The sequence below is a fragment of the Coffea arabica genome, chromosome 11c (genome assembly GCF_036785885.1).
Source record: "Coffea arabica cultivar ET-39 chromosome 11c, Coffea Arabica ET-39 HiFi, whole genome shotgun sequence".
In the NCBI taxonomy this organism is placed as follows: domain Eukaryota; kingdom Viridiplantae; phylum Streptophyta; class Magnoliopsida; order Gentianales; family Rubiaceae; genus Coffea; species Coffea arabica.
Genome location: NC_092330.1, coordinates 7,919,070 through 7,925,141, shown reverse-complemented (window position 1 = coordinate 7,925,141; position 6,072 = coordinate 7,919,070). Strand labels below are relative to the sequence as shown.

General features: G+C 35.9%; 1 long non-coding RNA gene across 1 annotated transcript; it reads right to left on the bottom strand.

Annotated features, from left to right (window-relative positions):
• Positions 1 to 3,796: 3,796 nt before the first annotated feature.
• On the bottom strand, positions 3,797 to 6,015 carry LOC140016391 (uncharacterized). The gene is made up of 3 exons (XR_011822783.1): positions 5,833 to 6,015; positions 4,409 to 4,466; positions 3,797 to 4,207 (listed from the first exon to the last, which is right to left on the bottom strand). It is a non-coding gene; the product is annotated as an uncharacterized lncRNA (long non-coding RNA).
• Between the last annotated feature and the right edge of the window lie 57 nt (positions 6,016 to 6,072).

Below are 6,072 nucleotides of genomic sequence, written 5' to 3'. Positions count from 1 at the left end.
TTAAGAAAATAAAAACTGGACTGATTTCTTGGCTTTTTGGCCACTTTAGGGTCAATTTTTGTTAAAACTAAATCTGGAAATGGAATCTACGCGAAAAATGGAGTGGGGAGGTGTATTTTAAGAAATTTTGGCAATCGGAGAGGTTGCCGGCGACCGGCGGTCTGGCGGTAGGGGTGGGCACGGGTCGGGTACCCGCCCCGAACGACAATTGGCTGACCCGACCCTAACATGTCGGGTCACTAATTTTTTGATCCTAATCCGCTCCGATTATCCTCGGGTATCCGAAAATCGGATACCCGAAAAATAGGGGTGGGTCATAGGGTACCCGCCCCTACCCAAAAAAAAAGCTCACTTGGACATCTTTTTTTTTTTTTAGACTCCAACTTAAATTCATTACTAAATCATCAGTTACAAATGTATTCAACATTCCTTTGCATCAGCAACCAATCAGAGTAAGAAAAGCACAACAAAAGCAATAAAAGGAATTGAGCAAGACAACAAGAGCAAATGAAGAGCACACAAATTAATTTACACTAAAAAGGAGAAAAAAATTCACAGTGCCCACGGAATCACAATGCCCACAGATAATACAATCACAATCCAAAGTCTAAATACCTCACGGAATCAACCCTTAGCAATATGAAATTAGGAGAAAACTTGATACCTCACAATCTCACATTGCCCAAATCTAAATCAATATTATACAATATGCCTAAATACAAAGCATCAAAATGCGATGCTAAAAATAGATAAGGTCGATAATGTTTGGGTGGTGGGCACATCTTTGGTTTTCTTAGTTTAGATATTCGGTAATCTGCCATTCTGCCTACAACCTTGTTTTAGGTTGAATTTTCTTATTTTTTTTCCCTAAAGGGATGTCTAATTATTAGTTGCTCCAATATTTGCTCAATCGGCATTCTCCAAAAAAAAAAAAAAAACCTGCAGATGAAGCCTGAAGGTCGGCGTTGGCTTGAGAAATCGAAATCGAAAGTCCCTGTTGAATCATCTGCTTGAGGCTTGAGGCTTGCAGGCTTGAGTTCAACTTGACAAAATTGAAGAGATAGAGAAAGGAGATGTCGATTGTCGGCTGAAGGTTGAAGAGAAGGAGAAGGAGAAAATGAACTGAGGGAGAGGAAGTGTCGGCTGTAATCTGAAGACCAATGGATTGATTTAGGTTAGGGTTAATAGTAATTTAAAATATTATACAATTACCCCTATATTTTTAATATTTATATATTATACCCCCCGGGTTGGGTACCCGCGGGTTTTTACTTTTACTATCCGTATCCAAATTCGAATAGTTAGGGTACCCCACCCTATCTGATCCGCTGATAGAAATCGGATCGGATATCCTATTTTACGGTGCGGATCGGGTCGAATTTTTCGGATTTTCGAGTTTTCAGATTTTTTTGCCCACCCTTATTTGGCGGTGGCGCGCGCGGGCCGGCCGAAGAAGCTTCAGCTGGCCGAAGAAGAAGGGAAGGAAACGGCTGGAAGTGGAGGAAGAGGAAAGAAAGAAAAGAGAAGAAGAAAAAGAAAAGAAAAAGGAAAGTGGTTTGAGCTAATTTTATTTTATTTTGAGTGGGCTTGTTTCTCATTTTGGGTTGGGCTAGAAGGTTAGACCCATGCTTTATTTTTGGTTGGGTTTGAGTGATAGAAGACGGGCTGGCCTGTGTGTTTTGGCCTGGACTTTCGGCTGGGCTTAGGTAGTTTTCGACCCAAAGAAATAAATAATGGCCCAGTGGCCTGTTTTCTTAAGAAGATCTGATTATGATTTGCACTTTGGCCCCTAATCTTTGGAGTAATTTTATTGTGGCCCAGAACATTTTAAATTTCTTTCACCTAGGTCCTTAAATTAATTGCACTTTGGTTCTTGAACTTTATCTTTCAATTAATTTTGACCTCTGAACTTTGGAAAAATATAATTTTTGTCCCCAAAAGTTTTTCAATTTTTGCAACTCAATCCCTGGTGAATTTTGACTCTCTTTATTATGATTGCTTCTTTTCTTTAATAGCTAATTATGTTACTTTTGAGTATGTTTAACTTGTAATTTTTAGATATTCTTAAATTTATTTACGTTTGATATATTAAGGTGAATTTTCATTATTATTATTACTTTTCAATTAAATTGGTGTCATGATTCTTTTGTTCATTTTGAATATAAATAGGGCAATTTGACTCCGTTTAGTCACCACTTCAAAAGGGAGGTACCCTATTATTATTATTTCAATGTCAATTATATGCTCTTATGTGCTCCTACGTGTTCCTATGTGTTTATATATTTTCATATGTTTTGTTTTTTTGATTTAAATGTTCATTCGAATTTTCTTATATTTGTTTAGTTAATTCTTATAATTATTCGAGAGGCATTTAATTACTTTATAAATGTAATAGATAGGATAATTAGATTTGTTTTTATTATATTTTTCCTTTTTAGATTGTAGTTAGGTCCCCTGTTGTAATAGATAGGGTAGATAGGATTTTCTTATTTTCCCGTTTTAGATTGTAGTTAGGCTCCCCGATGTAATAGGTAGGTTGTGTGTTTATGTGGCTTATGTGTTATATATTTTACCCGCTTTCCTTAGAATTTTTGTATTTAGATATTATGCTTATGTATTATGTGCTACGTGCTCTTACATATTTATTTGTTTTAATTTATACCTTATTTGTTTTACTATGAATTGTTAATGCATAACGTCACCACACTAGTCCAACACTAGTTGTGGCTTCTCCCTCCGCTTACTTGCTAGTCCAACGCTAGGAAAGATTTTTTGAAATGGGTTAGTCCAACGCTAGACCCTTAGATCGTTCGTGCATTAGACTCATTTTTGTGTGATATTCATTATATTTTCACGCATATTTTCATTTTTCGGATCTTTTTCCATTTGTATGATATTTCCTATTATATTATCCCCTATCCTCTATATGTGTTAATCATGTCATTTAGAATTGATTTCATTTAGAACATTGTATAATAAGTTAGCTCATTTGCTTGTGCATATTAGGAGAATTATTTTTCAAACATGGGAAATGAGTGATTATAACTTTTTAGTTTAAATATCCCATTAATCCCTGTATAAGAAAATTATTATCACGAGTTTTTGCCTCCCGTACCCTTTATGTTGCATTCCCTTTTTCTTTGATCACTTATATCTATGTATATAATATAATATAATTTCTTTTCTTTTAATTTCATCATTCGCATACTCGTGACACATTCAAGGAATTATTTTGATCTTTGCAATTAATGCGATTGGTTCAGTTAAACCCTTGAATGGACATTTTGTCCCTTGCGATATTTTTATAAATTTAGATTTGCATCCATGTAGGAAACATCCAAACATGATAAAATTAAGGGTTAGATTAGGAAAATTTTGACTAAACCTCGCAACTAGCTTAGACTAGATTGAAAGGGTGCCTTAGGTTTGAGTTGATCGAACTTTTGCCTACCCTTTGTTCAATCGTGACTCTCGAATCCATTTTCTCTTGTTTTTCAAAGACCTGGAGTTGTTAAAATGGGTTTTGTTTTATTTTATTTTTATTTTTGTCAAAAAATATTTTCTTTGAGGTGACTTGGTACACCCAAACTCAATACCAAGTGGCAACTCCTTTTTTTTTTTTTCTTTCTTAAAAACCCTTTTAGACTAAATTTTGGACCCAAATTGTCGCATTTTTTAAAGTCCCATTTTAGGTCCTTTTCACTTATTTTTAAATGAAAATCATATCTTTTATAAATACCTTTCATTTTTATTTTTTTATCGCGAAAAATGGGGCGCGACAGTTCCAAATATCAAATTGTCCATCAAATAAACAAAAGTAGCATAATAGTGCAATAGCAAGCAAAATAAGTCAAGAAATGAATAACAACACTTCATATAGCCAAACACTAAATTTTTCACATTTCACATATAAGGATACAGTTGCTCATATATCGACGCCACCATAGCTTGATCGATTGGTAGTTGACACTCTGTCAACTTTCAAGTCAGAAACTAGTCCCGTAGAACACCACTTAACTCCATTATCCGTCCACTGATCAAACCGCTTACTGGGCCCGAACTCCACAATAAACACTGGTGGTAATACTCGAGTATACCGATTAGTCGAGAAGATAACACTCCACTCGATATCACTAACTACCCAGGGTTCGTTAGCTAATCGACCAGACCCTTGCCGGCTCGACTCGACAAATTAGTCACAGGGTTTCTGGAATTCCAGGCAAGATACAATTCATAAGCATGTATAGCAATTCAATTGCAATTGATGAACGAGAACAAATAACATTAGGGCAAATGTGATAAAGTACACCATTGCCCCATCAATTCACTTATATCTATATCATATAATCATATTGGTCAAATATAGGACACAAATGTCAAGTCCAATTAGATATTTGGAAGCACTCACCAAAATGTAGTGCCTCAGTGATCCCGTTTGGGTTGTACTTCGGGTTTGGAGTCCAAATCTGCGATAAAACCTTGTTTAAGAACTTTGAAAAGCAACTAAGGTTCGAAACTTCAACGTTTCATTCAATAAGAATCAAGTAATTGAAATTAGTTTGGAGAATATTCGTGAAATACTTACTCGCTTTTCAAACTGGGACATTTTGTAGCAATTATACTTGGAAATACCATTTGAGTTGAAAGAATGAGGAAAACGTATTTCTAGTAGTCGTTATTTCATTTTCCCAAGGGTACAAGTTCGGTCAAGTTCTAACTTATATACCTCGATAAAAGAAGACGCGAATATCTTAGATGGTTCAAGTGGTATTCGTTCTCAAGCCTTACTCAAGTCGCAAGTGTTTCTACCTAGTCTTCAAGCGTAAATTTGGGCAGCACGCCCTTTATATTTACTTATTTTCCAGCCATTTATGACTTCATTCATTTCCTCAATTAGTCCCAAAGTCACACACAAAATAATCTCATTTCAATAGCCGTTCAATAGACTCAACGTCATACAAGTACCAAACCAAGTTAGGAACATGTGCGGAAATGAAGTTTGATTTAAGAAACAAAAGACAGATTTGACGTTGTTTTACGGAACAGACACAACCTAAGCTACGCTTATCGGATTGGTATGCAATTCATACCGTTTCGAAGCTAAGACAAAGGCCTACAATTTTGATGAAGACTACTCAGTCCAGTTCGTAGTGTAGCTAGGTCAAAATTTTCATGTACAAAACCAGAATCTCACAAACAGGTTAGCGAACCGCACTATGGTTAAACGATAATAATTCAGGATACCGAAGTCCGATTGAGGCGTTTTTAAGGGCGTTGGAAAGCTAAGACGTAGCACTACAACTTATATGTTTTGACCAAACGCTAAGTCAGTACGCATCAGGGTGAACAGACGAGGTCAGATTGGTGAAATGTCAAAACTGTCCCTAAAGTGCTACCTATGGCAGTCAGGGGTATTTTTGTCTTTTCACATGGTACAGTGCTCGGATTGAACTGAAATTTTATAGGCAGCTATAAAACATCATTATCTACAACTTTTATGTTTTATGCTAAGCCTAATTCGGCCTCCAACCTAGTCAAACAAAACCAATCAGAACAGGGGAAGTGAAAAACTGAAATCTGGAATTTAGGGTTTCAAAGGGAAATCTCTTCATTTCTTGCTTAAATCACTACCACAACCTCTTGTACAAGCTTGCATATACCATATACCATCCAAATAATAGAAATTTCAAGTGAACCATTCAAAGCCTAACTCAAAATTCATCACTACAATCATCCAAAATCACATGAATTAAGCATCACAAGCAAGATTACAAGTTACTACTCAACTTAGACAAGACTAAGAGAAATAAATGTAATGGTCAGCCCATATACCTCTCAAAGATGCTTATAAGAGTTATCCACCACCTCCTCTTGTAAACCTCTTGCACACCAAGCTTTCCAAGTACTCAAAGAAAGATTTAATCGGTTTAAAATCTTGTTTTTTCCACTCAAATGGCTCAAACTCAAGATGAATTGAAGTTGTTTTCTCTTGCTCTCTCTCTCTCTCTTGCTCACGGCTGGTAGGAGGAAAATGAGGAGAAATTGTGTGTTTTGTGATGATAAATATGGAGG